The sequence below is a fragment of the Mytilus trossulus genome, chromosome 11 (genome assembly GCF_036588685.1).
Source record: "Mytilus trossulus isolate FHL-02 chromosome 11, PNRI_Mtr1.1.1.hap1, whole genome shotgun sequence".
NCBI lineage: Eukaryota > Metazoa > Mollusca > Bivalvia > Mytilida > Mytilidae > Mytilus > Mytilus trossulus.
Window position 1 is genome coordinate 24,863,574 of NC_086383.1, and position 12,717 is coordinate 24,876,290.

Sequence of the window (12,717 nt, forward strand, 5' to 3'; positions counted from 1 at the left end):
TGTAACTGAGTGGCCAACATTTCAAAAGTAACACATCTTTATATAGTCTCATAACATAGTTCTATCAGTTTGTCAGGAATGTCGGTTGAAGGTTATGTAAATTCTGCACAAGTTGTTAATTAATTGATTTATACGCTTTCGATAATTACAAATTATCGGTATATAAACATGAGAGTTGATCATAAACGTGTACTTATTGCCAATTATATTTATAAAGCAAGATCATTAAAGATACCGGGTAAATACCAATTAGCAGACTTTGTAAACATCAAGATACGGCAGCTGACCTGATAGTATCGATAAATATCCGTATAACATGTCCAAACAACAACGGACAAACACAAACATTTTATGACGTATTTAAACCTGAGATATTGCATTTAATGGGCAATTTATTAAAATCTAATAAAATAAAGACCGCTTACATGATAGAAATGAGTAAACATCATAGGAAGCGGATTGTACACCGTTTGTTTGTATGTGGTTAACCCAGGCATATTAACCAGCACTTAATTACCAGTGACCAACAGTACAGCCAAGTGCAATTCACCAATGACCAACGGCCGGCACGTCAATAGAGAATCTCAATACCGGTTTACGGCACGTAAATGATGGGTACTATTAAGGTATACATGTAATTCATCAGTGACCGGCTTCTGGAACACAGAGAAGTTGTACTCAATACTGGGTATGTGAATTAATCTTGTCTTTCCTTACACTAATGTTTTAAAATGGAACATGTTGAAAACGTATCTAAGTTTCAACCTCTTTCAACCCACTAAATTGTGGCCCAGTACAGAAATTCATAAATTTCGTATTGTTTGTAATACACAGCTAATTAATATTGATAAAAAGTGAAGCTTTAGTTATCGAGTGATATTCAATTAGATATCTTACAATTAAAGGTAAAATACACTTATTTTCTTGCTCGCTCGGATCAAAGTACCTGTTAAAAATCTGCACTTACATGTACCTGTAAACGTAATTGTTCTTTCATGTGCAAAGTGTCCATAAATATTGTTTGCAACAGTTGGCTTTTGAAGTCAAAGAAATCTGTAGATGAGGCATAAAGCCGGACAACGTGCTTTGAACGTTCATTGAAATGGATAGTTCAACGAAAAAGAATAAACGGGCACACAACAAAATTATGTCTATGAGCTGATAGACAAAACAATCCAAAATTAAATTATTTACACGAAAAAAATGCAAGTCATCATTAAAAACCGAATGTTAATAATTACTAGAAGACACCCGCGAAATCGCGGGCATATAAAGCTTGTAAACTGTTGTAGGATGATTTTTTGTAAAACATATTATAGATATAGGAAGATGTGGTGTGAGTGCCAATGAGACAACTCTCCATTCAAATAACAATTTTAAAAGTAAACCATTATAGGTTAAAGTACGGCCTTCAACACGGATCCTTGGCTCACACGTACGTACCGAATAACATAAAAGGTATCAAAAGCCCTCTCTCTTTTTCCAAAGTCCGATATTTGTTTCATTTCTGTTAAATTCAATTATATTCGTGTTTCTGGCCTACGACCAGAATTATTTTTCTCCTTTGCTACACTGCTTCTTTTGGTAAAAGTCGAATCAAATTAAAAATTTGCACCGTTTCAAACATAAAATAAATGTAACTGCATGCTTATATATAAAGACCATTATAATAGTCTAAAAAATATGCTTCTTTGACAATCCATCAGACTGACTGCTTTTTTGGAACCTTATTAACATGCCAATGGTAGGATTTTAATCATATATACATAAATGACTAATACCGACTAAGGCTAATATGAGGGGTTGTCGGAGGGGTCCTGATCCCGAAATCCCGAGATGCAGAATTTTAAGAAATTCATATCCCGAAATCGAAAAATATATTCCCGAATCCCGCAAGGATCAATCCCCAAATTCCGAGCTTAAAAACACCCGATCCCGACGCCCTGAAAATGGTCCTGCCTCCCTCTAATCTCTACCTTACTTTCGTTTTTGCCAAATCACTATTTTCCCTTTTAACAATTAATTGTTATGCTCCAATTATGGGCATTATGTTTTCTAGTCCGTGCGTTCGTTCGTCGGGTCGTACGTCCGTTCGTCTCGTCTGTCTGTCTGTATGCAAGTGGTATGACCCCTTAAATAGTAAACGATTGAAAGAAAACAGTGGACAGAATACAGAGAGTCTCTATATATTAAAGAAACTGACAGTAAACAAAATCAGGGACTTTCTATACTAACATATACATTCCCTGACAGAATACAGAGAGTCTCTATAATATATTAAAGTAGTATAATCGTAGTTTACATGTAGATAAACGCGAAAAATAATTGTCCACTCTAAAGAGATATAATAGTTGTGATTCTTGCGATCTAAACACCACGATATGGAGAACGCTCTACGATTGGTTGTACTTGTGTCACATGTTTTACGGCTTATTTTAATATATATGCAACTGGTATGACCCCTTAAATAGTAAACATTTTAAATTAAAAAAAAGTAGACAGAATACATAGAGTCTCCACATATTAAAGAAGTGTAATCGTAGTTTACATGTAGATAAACGCGAAAAATTATTGTCCTCTCTAAGGAGGTAAAATAGTTGTGGTTCTTGCGATCTTAACACCATTTTATGGAGAACGCTCTGATTGGCTTATCTATTTTTATTTTTGTTATCTATCATACGATTGGTTGTGTTTGTGCATGTTTCAAACCGGAAGTCTTATCTATGACTAAAAGTCAGTCTGATGACGGAATCATATCCGGACTCTTTTTTTGTCGTTTTTCTCCCAAAATAACTCAATCTGAATAATCATAAGAATGGATGACAAATGCGAGTATGCATGTTACCTAAAGGACAAAAAGGCATGATGATTGATTTATTGTGGAAGGAAGAGAAGCGACACCAAAAATCAGGTCTTCTCGTTTAATAGTATAGATTCTCGATGTTACTTTCATCGTTTGGATTCTAAACTAGAGTGTTCCTCAATTTTCAAGAAGTGACAGAAATGCTTAAACTCGGCAATTAAAGCGTAGAACCTCGGGAATGTTTCGGAAAACCGATGACCTCAAGCTTGCATTGGAAAAGGATAATGTTTTTAGTAACGTCGCGAATTGAGGGAAGAGAATTTAGAAAAATATAATATTGTGGTGGTAGCTATTTTAAAAGACAGACAACTGGGATTGTTTTTCCAAGTATAAATATATCTTAAGATATCACTAGTCATTCGATCAATAAAATAGTTTGATTTAATTAATGACACTTTGCAAGTGATAACAAAAAAGTTACTAAATCCAATATATATTCTTCATCCCCAACAGTCAACTGAAACTTTGGGGAATTCTTCAGCTTTTTCATGTATATTTTTCAATCATAACACAACACGAGAGGGTGTAGGAGGGGTCCAGATCCCGAAATCCCGGGCTTAAAAACGCGAGATCTCGAAATCCCGGACTTAACAACAAGAAATCCCGAAGTCCCGAAAGTCGAAAAAAAAATCCCGGATCCCGAAATGGTCAATCCCAAAATCCCGAGCTTAAAAACACCCGATCCCGGAGTCCCGATAAAGGTCCTTTCCCCCTCCAACATGGTAGTGAAATATAGTCATGTATCCTAGAGAGAATAATCCTCCTACGTTTTTTAAAGGTCATTTGGACAATGAATGTCATTGACATATATGTCGTTTTGCTCGTAAAAAGATTAAAAAGTTAAGTTGCATTCATTGATAAGCCATGAATGGCGGGCGACAGATTGGACGTATTGTCCTCGGCGACACGGAAACGTAAATTTGTAAATTACACACATTTCGTTGTCATGATTTTGCATGGTGACCTTATCTGGTTAAAAGACTTACAATGGTGTTTAGTTCCTTAAATTCTATTGTACATTTTTTTGCTTTTTTGTGTGTTTAGTTTTGAGCTTTGCTGATAAAGCGCGGCAAACGGTCGCACGAAATCAACGTATAATGTCTATATTATTTTCTTCTTGATTTACTGACATTTATAATACTAAATATCTCAGTTTCTAAGACGGAATATAATATATCTGTGTGAAGTTCAAACCTTATAGGTCAAAGAGAAACTGACAATGCCATTTTTTAACGAGTTTGTTTATTACAAAACGTGGACAAAAACTGTCTTCTAACAAAATAGATGTAAGAAGATGTAGTGCGTATGAGTGCCAATGAAACAACTCTCCACCCAAATCACAATTTTTAAAAGTAAACCATTATAGTGAAAGGTCAAATTACATTCCTCAACATAGGACATTTCCACTTTTTACATAAGAAATAAACGCTTTTGCAATATTATGCTTTTTATGACTTCCCTCTTCTTTTATCCGGTGTTAGGACCAGCAGGTTTGACATAGAAGAGTCAACATTATATTTTTCTTTGGTAAAAAAAATTGAAATTCATTTTATAACACATTTCAAAGTGAAAGCACATTCATGCCATAGATTATACTGAATTGAAAAAAGATAAATATTTCAGTACTATACAAATATCGAGGTTTTTTCACAATGAGCATGATGAATGATGAGAGTGATGCAGCTCTTATTCGTGGCGAGTAGATTTCACGGTCATAAAACTTTCGAGCGTGATTTTTGTACTCAGACTCGAAAATCAACCAATCAAATTGCTGGATTTCATGTTTCGAGCATATTTATGTGCTCAGAGCACTGAGCACAGTTTTATGCCTTCAAGGCCAGGAGTCGATTTCACAAAAAGACTTACGGCTAAGATTGAACGTGAGTATACTGGTTTGTTCATGACTTAAGACTAATCTTAGTCGTAAGTTTGTTGTGTTATCGACTCCTGATATTCATATTTAAAGTACAAACACAGTATTGAACCTTGAATTCAAAAAGGTATAATAATTAATCGTGGCTAATATCTTGTGTATGTATCAATTTTATAGATTCCAATGTGTATTTTTGGGTTTTATGTTAATACACCCAACATCTATTTGTCTGTACTACGCTTTAAAGCACGATGTACTCAGATCCTTATACGTTAAATTTGTGTTGATAGTCTTGACCCTCCATACTTTCTTTAACATCAATGAGGATCTAAAAAGGGATTTACAAAATACAGAATAATGAGCAAAAATATAAAGAATATATACAAAAACCGGACCAAACGCTAAATAAAACTGGGGGTGCTCAAATATTGAGAATGGAGCATAATGAACACAAGCTATAACGAATAGAAAAAAATGGCATAAGAAAAAAATACACATGAAAGATTATAACCCCCACCAGACCCACTGTTATAAAAAGGTACTGGTGACGTCACATTCCGAGGAAAATGTTACGCAATAGTTTACAAAGAGAATAACTGAACAATTCATCATTAGGCAGTTATACACTTATTAAACTGGTGATTGGAGTAATAAGAATGTAAGTACAAACAAATATATAATAAAACTGCATTATTTATGTAATACAAGACATTGTTTCGATAAGATATGGAATCTACCGCCCTACATAAACTGTAGTCAGAAAGTACATTCTTTATGTACAAGTGCATAGATATTACGGGACACTAGTGTGATATATAGAAATATAATAAAATAAGGAGACGTGGTATCATTGCCAATCAGAACACTGACATTAAGGAGAAATGAACAAAACGTACAACGTAGTTATTAAGTTAAGAATGTAGTCAGCACTTTTAAGTGCTAGAGCCAAGTTTAAAAAAAAATCTTATATGAAAATTCGTAATTTTGGTTCATTTTTTACCCAATAAAGAAGCCAACATCTCGTTTGATCCCTTTTGACCGATTGCTTGTACCCGTTTTGTTTTTCTTTGATGGAATTGTTATTTGTTGCTAAAAATCATAAATACCTTAATATGAGACAAGGTTTATACAAAGGTATATATACGGAAAAACATAATTTGCCTGTGTGCTGTATTACAATTTTGACAATTTACCTATTATTTCTGTTTGTTTTTCTTACACGTTGTTGTGGATGTAATAGAATTACATAAGACAGTAATATAAGTGAGAGGTTCAGCTAGCTATAAAACCAGGTTTAATCCGCTATTTATGGAAATGTCTGTACCAAGTCAGGAAACTGTTTTACATGCATACTTAAAATGTGTTTGAGCTTTTTATTTTGCCATTTGATGCATGACTTTCCCTTTTGAGTTATAACTTTTCCTTTGATTTCAATTTTTTTGGCTGTTTCTATTTTTGTTAATTTCCTTCTAATTAAGTTATCTAATAGAAGGCAACTTGTCTCATTAAGGTTTTTATCTCAAATTCCAAGCAATGACCGAAACTAATAAGTTCAGCGCAGGACTTCGGGATATTTTGGAGAGCCGCGACAACCTTGCTTCGGAAGTTGGCCCTATTTCCGACATCATGGTTTTCGGTGAACTTCAGTCCTACATTTTATGCGGTTTTTGTTTCCATGCATAATAGACGTGTTGGTGTGTACTCTCGTATCCTGTTCAAACAAATTATTTTTTCACGTCTTTACTTTCCCATGTAATACTGTTTACTTTTACACCAGTACTGCATTCTCTCTTCTCTGGCCCAAGACCACAATTAATGACCCTACTTTTCGTTGTTCACGAATATAGTTCCCTTTAATTAAGGTGTATTCTTTCTTTATTTTTTTTCTTGGCCTTTCTCATTGATTATTTAGTTTTTATGGGTTGGAAATGAAAGAAGATAGGTGAAATAAACTTTTGGTTGTTGTATTTTAACTTATTTTGATATGGAAAGAGTGATTAGGCTAAGTGCAAAAAGGTGATATTTACAGTTTTCGGAACATCTCTTGACTTGTCAATAGGGGTAGGGATGTGTATTGGCTAATTTTGTAAAAGTGATTGCTTCAATCTTTCTGAATTTTGGATATACTTTTGGACAGGTACTATACATTACACACACAAAAGATTGGACAAAAGTGCATGGTGCAAATTTTTTAATGTGACAAAAAGTTATAAAGAACTAATAGAGGAATTAATTGTGGTCTGTGGCCCTCTATCTGGTACCATGAGACGATCATCGATCACAGTGAAGTGTTGATCTAGAACAACAATCGATTTCATTTTTCATAACATAATAAAATAATATTTAAGTTATTGATTAGAAGATTCTAAAATTGATTACATCTTCTGCCGAGATCGCAGTGACGTATAAAATAAGAATTTATTTACGACATTTTCGTAATTGAGGGTCCCCAAAGGAAAACTGTCCATGCTACACCTAATAAGACATTTTTGGCTGGAACTAAATGAATTCCATAATATAACCTCACAATTCTTCAGAATAGATTAAAGAAATATATTGACTCTCAGTAGACACCATTATTTATTATTTAGTCAAATCGAATGTGTTATACACTCAACCGCAAAGACTAATTGTTAGAAGACTATTTCCATTTTGTCATAAAGTTATATATTTTCACCATGGGAAAGTCTCAATCTATATTCGACCCACAATATAGGGAAACTTTGCTAATTGTTTGGTTAAGACAAATAACACTACTTGTCACAATAATACCATTGTCTAACTTTATATAGATCTTTATATACAATTTATTATCTGATAACCGACAAAAAATCTGATATTAACTATGGGAAATACGGTTAACGGACAGTTTTCGTGCATTATTTCGGGAATCCTTAAATCTTTGCTTTTCAACTTTTCACGTGTTACATTATGCGGACAACATGGAGGTCTAGATCATAATAGAACATTTTCACTTTTCTGAAATAATGATTTAAATTATTGACAACATAAATACAAAGCTATATAAATTAATTCTATAAATATCCGTTGTAATTACAGGTGAAATTCACTGTAACAGAAACCATTCATAATCATTACTCGTAATAAATCAGTACTGAATTACACTGATGGTTTTATACTGTTTGTCATCTCCGTGAAACCATTCATACCTCGTACTGAATCAGTACTAAAGTACACTAATGGTACTGCACTGATCTCCGAAAACTTAATCGTATATGATGTGTCAGAATCACACCAGTAGCCAGGGTTCGAGTGGTTCCTACGCTCCACTATTAGCTTGTTTCTGTTTGAATTGTAACAGTTTAAGTTGAGTATGATTGTATCGAACCCCACCTTTAAAATTCCTGGCTAAGGGCCTCAGATCTGAAGAGGCTATAAACATTTAAAGAATGATGGTATATATATGTACATATCAAAAAGATAAGAAGTTGTGGTATGATTGCAAATAAGACATCTCTTGACAAGAGACGAAATGAAACATTAAAACTATGGGTCATCGTACGACCTAAAACTTTATTTGGTATTCTAAAATCCACCTATATGTTATCTCATCTTAATACAAATTAGTAAACTGAAAAGACATGCAATATTACTTAAGTCACGTGACTTCGGTTAAATTCCCTGCTCTACTTTAATACGTCCCTTTTTGTCTGATAGCTCCCAATGTATTCAGCTAGTTTGCATATCCTTGTCTCACACGTGTTTTGGTTTGAACAGTCTTATTGAAGGTAAATCCTCAATAACGCTTTAGACATACACATCTTTTAAGTGCCATATGTATATTTACACAGTCAGATTGTTTTTCCTAAAGGCTTGATCCTAAAATCTACGTCAATTGGTCTCTGGTGAAAAGTTGTTTCGTTGACAATAAAACCACGTTTTTTATTTTTAAATTTATAATTGCAGTGGTCGAATTTATCCATATTGATATCGAATACATTATATTTAAAGAACCAGTGACCATTAGATTGGCTAAAAGTCAACTTTTGCCGTATATATATATTAGCTGCTCCATTAAAATAGGTACTATTATATACATATCAAACTTGATTTAAACTATTTATTTTATCGATACTTCGTAACGGAGAAAGACATTGTGCATGCCTTAAAACGTGTCATCGTCGGCTTATTCGTCGGACAGACCGCATTGCAATTTCCCCGACAATTGACAACAAATTCACTGCGTCGTCCCCATTCAAACTTTGCGCGCGGTTGCGTATTTATACATTATCAAACGGACAAGCCTTCGGTGTTTTTGGTGAGTTTGTGCCACAGGAAACGGGCACCTTGTTTACCTCAATGCTCAATTTCAAAGGTTTATGATTTGGTAATTTTTAAGCACTCTTAATCACATGTGTTTTATAGTGAGCCTGGCGATTGTTCAATAAAGTTAACTGCATATGCACGAAACTAACCTTGATGACAATAAATTTTATAGGACCAAACAGATGATAAAATACGTTTCGAGAAAACGCTGGAAACAGTATATCTATATATGTTCCTGGAAAGCGTAACAACAGTTTGAAAAACATGTATATAACAAAGAAAAACAAATCTTTGTAGTTTCTTGAATATATTTGGGTCTCTCATCTAGGAAAGACCACTATCGCTATGCCTCAGGCATATGATTAATATACCTAAACGTGAGAGCCGTGGTGTAGCGATCAGCGCATCGGACTACAAATTAACAAAGGTTCCTGGTTCGATCCCCGTTCCGAGAAGAAAATTTTAGGGACTGAATTTTCGGCTCCAGCTCCCTCTACACCATTTTCGAGTATGGTCTTGAGAAACGATGATACTTGTCACGCAGAAGGGGACGATACATGGCTGGTCCGTGTTGAGAGAGAGTAATATCTCTTGCAAGTTTAAGACGCCCTTCTTATAGATTTCAAAAAAGAGCAGTCTAATGCCGCTACAAGGCATCACTCGCACCTGCATAGTGCAGTGACGGATTCGGAAATTTTCATAAGTGGGACCCACTGACTGCCTTAGAGAGTGCCGCTCATGTCACGTTTTATTGATTCCCTATATAAACAACCAATTATTTTTTTTCCACAAAAGGGGGCCGCGGCCCCCTTTCCCCCTTTAATGTGCCTTTGAATTGGAAAGGGAGTTAAAATAAGTTGCAATAACTTGTTTTCCAATCCTCTATTATAAATAAATATGTTTAAACTAGACCAAATGTATTCATAATTTGCTGAACGACAATTAGCGTGGTTGTTTCAAAGGCAACAGAAACTTCAGTTGTAAAACATGGCTAATGTTATTCAACATCGAATACTGATACTTGTAAACAGGTTTCTACATCATTAGATTAAAATTTAAAACACTATTACACGATAAAAACCAAATTGATGAAGTAATTCAAGATATATATCTGATAGTGATGTTGTTTCTATCTTATTTATAACCCTAGACTAATTTTTATTTCAAATTATCATTTCTTTACTACAAAGCAAGTTTCTAGCAATTTTACTTGTGTCATAGTAAATTATGATTAAATAATCAAACAATATTTTCTTAACGTTAAAGATCCTATTGATTACAAAGAGAAAATACTTAATCAAGATTACAGCTGTCAATTAAAATGGTTATATTGTTTTTAATATCATATTCACTTCACGTCTTTATTGATCTAAAATCAATTTTTGAGTAAAAATACCGATTGTGACGATATCACCCCTATCAACCAAGTCATAATGGAATAGCCCAGAGCTCCAGGAAAATCGATTCAATGACGGTTGAAGAAGCGAACTGATAGAAGAAAAACAGCTTACACAAAAATGATTACACAAAAATTATTTTTCAATTAACGGATATGAGTTCATATTTACATATTATGGATATTGTTTTAACTAATTCTGCAGAAATGCTATTAAGGTACGTACAAGAAACCGTTTTATTTCTCTAATCGTCTTTTGATATATTCTGTTTAATTATTATGCTGAATATTCGTCAAGCTGAGAAAAATCTTAGACAGATTCCCTTAAACCAAAGATAACGCATTGAACTGAAGGCTATCATTTGTATATATTTGTAATACATTTAAAGAAAAGATGGATTATTATGTATGATCGATTTCTACATGTGAAATCTACAAATGAAACATACATAGGTTTGTTGTATTGGAAATAAACAGTACACGGACATGGTTGACAATTGTGAAGCTGGAAATTAACATATTTATCGATCTCTTGTTATATTGCATAAAACAGTGCCGAAGATATACGTTGATTCCGATCTCAGAGAATTTATTACAAAAAAAAAGAAAACGGATAAAAAGAGTTAATAAGATTTTCCAGTACAACAATGTTATGTACGTCGAATTATAGTAGTGTTTTTCTCTCTCAAAATATTTGTCATATTAAGTCTATAGTATAAAGCTTAATGAAGCTTAGTAAATCTAATTTTAGTAAGTTGTTTTTTTTTATCTTCGCACCAGGAAGCAAAAATCTTGATTCTCACAATTAAATGGCAAACAATACGGACTCAGAATCACAAAAGCGATTAACAATAATGGTTAACACGTAGTCTTAAATTCGGTAATGGTAATGGAAGGAACTACAGCTGACTAGTATGTGGTATGAGATTTGCTTATTGTTGAAGGCACCTTACGGTGACATATTGTTGTTAGCTTCTATGCCATTTGGGTTCTGGTGGAGAATTGTCTTATTGGCGATCGTGTTAATATATCTGTATGTTAAATCCGTATTTCCTGGTACTGTATTGCCTTATCCATGCATCTTCTTATTTCTATGTACATATATAATTAAGAAAATGTTAAGCGTCAAATTTATGTGATATGATTTCTCAAAGTCATGTTCAGCCTAAATCTACGTTTATTCATATGCATATGGTAGCTGTTTCATTGACGTATCTCTGTTTACTCGTGATGAATTGCATAACTATCTTACCTACACGATCGTGTATGGAGCAGAACCGGACGATTCAAACTGTAAACATAGGGTTGTAATGTTTATTTCACTTAATACTCCCGGTCGCTCTTCTCGCTTATAAATATCAATGAGGGAGTGACATACATATTCTTATGGGATGTGGTATATATACAGGGATCTCGAAAAGAAGTGGAGAAAATGCAAGATTTTGAAATAAGCACCTCGTTTCAACATCACAGCAATAAAGAGAACTTACACCAACAAACTTTATCATATAAAATAAGCGATGAAAAAAGGAAAATGGTATAAACGTCATAAAATCTAAAACATACAGACTATTGAAATGAAGGCCAAACACTCGAGGCTAGTGGAAAATATGGCATGCGTATGAAGTCACTAATTAACACTATCTTCTTTTTTTAAAACATATAAACAACTATAAATGTAAATATTCAGTTTAAATGTACAACCAAATGACCAATTATGACAGCCTCTCTTTCTTTGCATTTCACATCTTTGTTTACAAGATAATTTTGCACTTAAACAGGAAAAATTGATTGCTTTTAATCCTTGTTCTGTTATGGGTCATATTGCAAACTCTAATCAGACTGTATGGCATGTTTACAAATACATCGAATCGATTAGATCTAACTCCAAGCCAATCTACTCTACACATTTCATCTTTACCTTATCAAATCCAATTAAATCTGCTAGAGTTAACACGGTGTGTAAATATTTTGTTAGATCGTATACTTAATCAGATCCCTACACCCTAAATTGTCTTTTTTTTTAGAAAAGGGGTAAACTGTACCTGTTGAAATAGCAAGTGTATTGTCAAATGTAATTGATGACACTGTTCTATAAAGGTTCATGTAAATATATTTTCAGATAGTACACTTAATCAGATCCCTATACCTTAAATTGTCAATTTTTAGAAAAGGGGTACCTGTTGAAATAGCAAGTGTATTGTCAAATGCAATTATTTCTGCTAGGTGATGACACAGTTCTATAAAGGTTCATGTAAATATATTTTCAGATCGTATACTTGATCAGATCCCTACACC

The 12,717-nt window shown here is 33.7% G+C and overlaps 1 protein-coding gene across 6 annotated transcripts in view; it reads left to right on the forward strand.

The window, feature by feature from the left end:
* The first annotated feature begins 562 nt into the window (after nucleotides 1-562).
* The window catches only part of LOC134690914 (potassium voltage-gated channel protein Shaw-like), an 86,176-nt gene continuing 74,021 nt past the window's right edge, over nucleotides 563-12,717 (forward strand). For 5 of the 6 annotated variants that reach the window (XM_063551080.1, XM_063551082.1, XM_063551085.1 and 2 more), the window contains exon 1: nucleotides 10,472-10,637. The gene's annotated coding sequence lies outside the window, so the exon portion shown is untranslated. Of the gene's footprint in view, nucleotides 689-10,471; nucleotides 10,638-12,717 lie in introns of those variants that run through there. The other variant, XM_063551081.1, reaches the window with a different exon arrangement.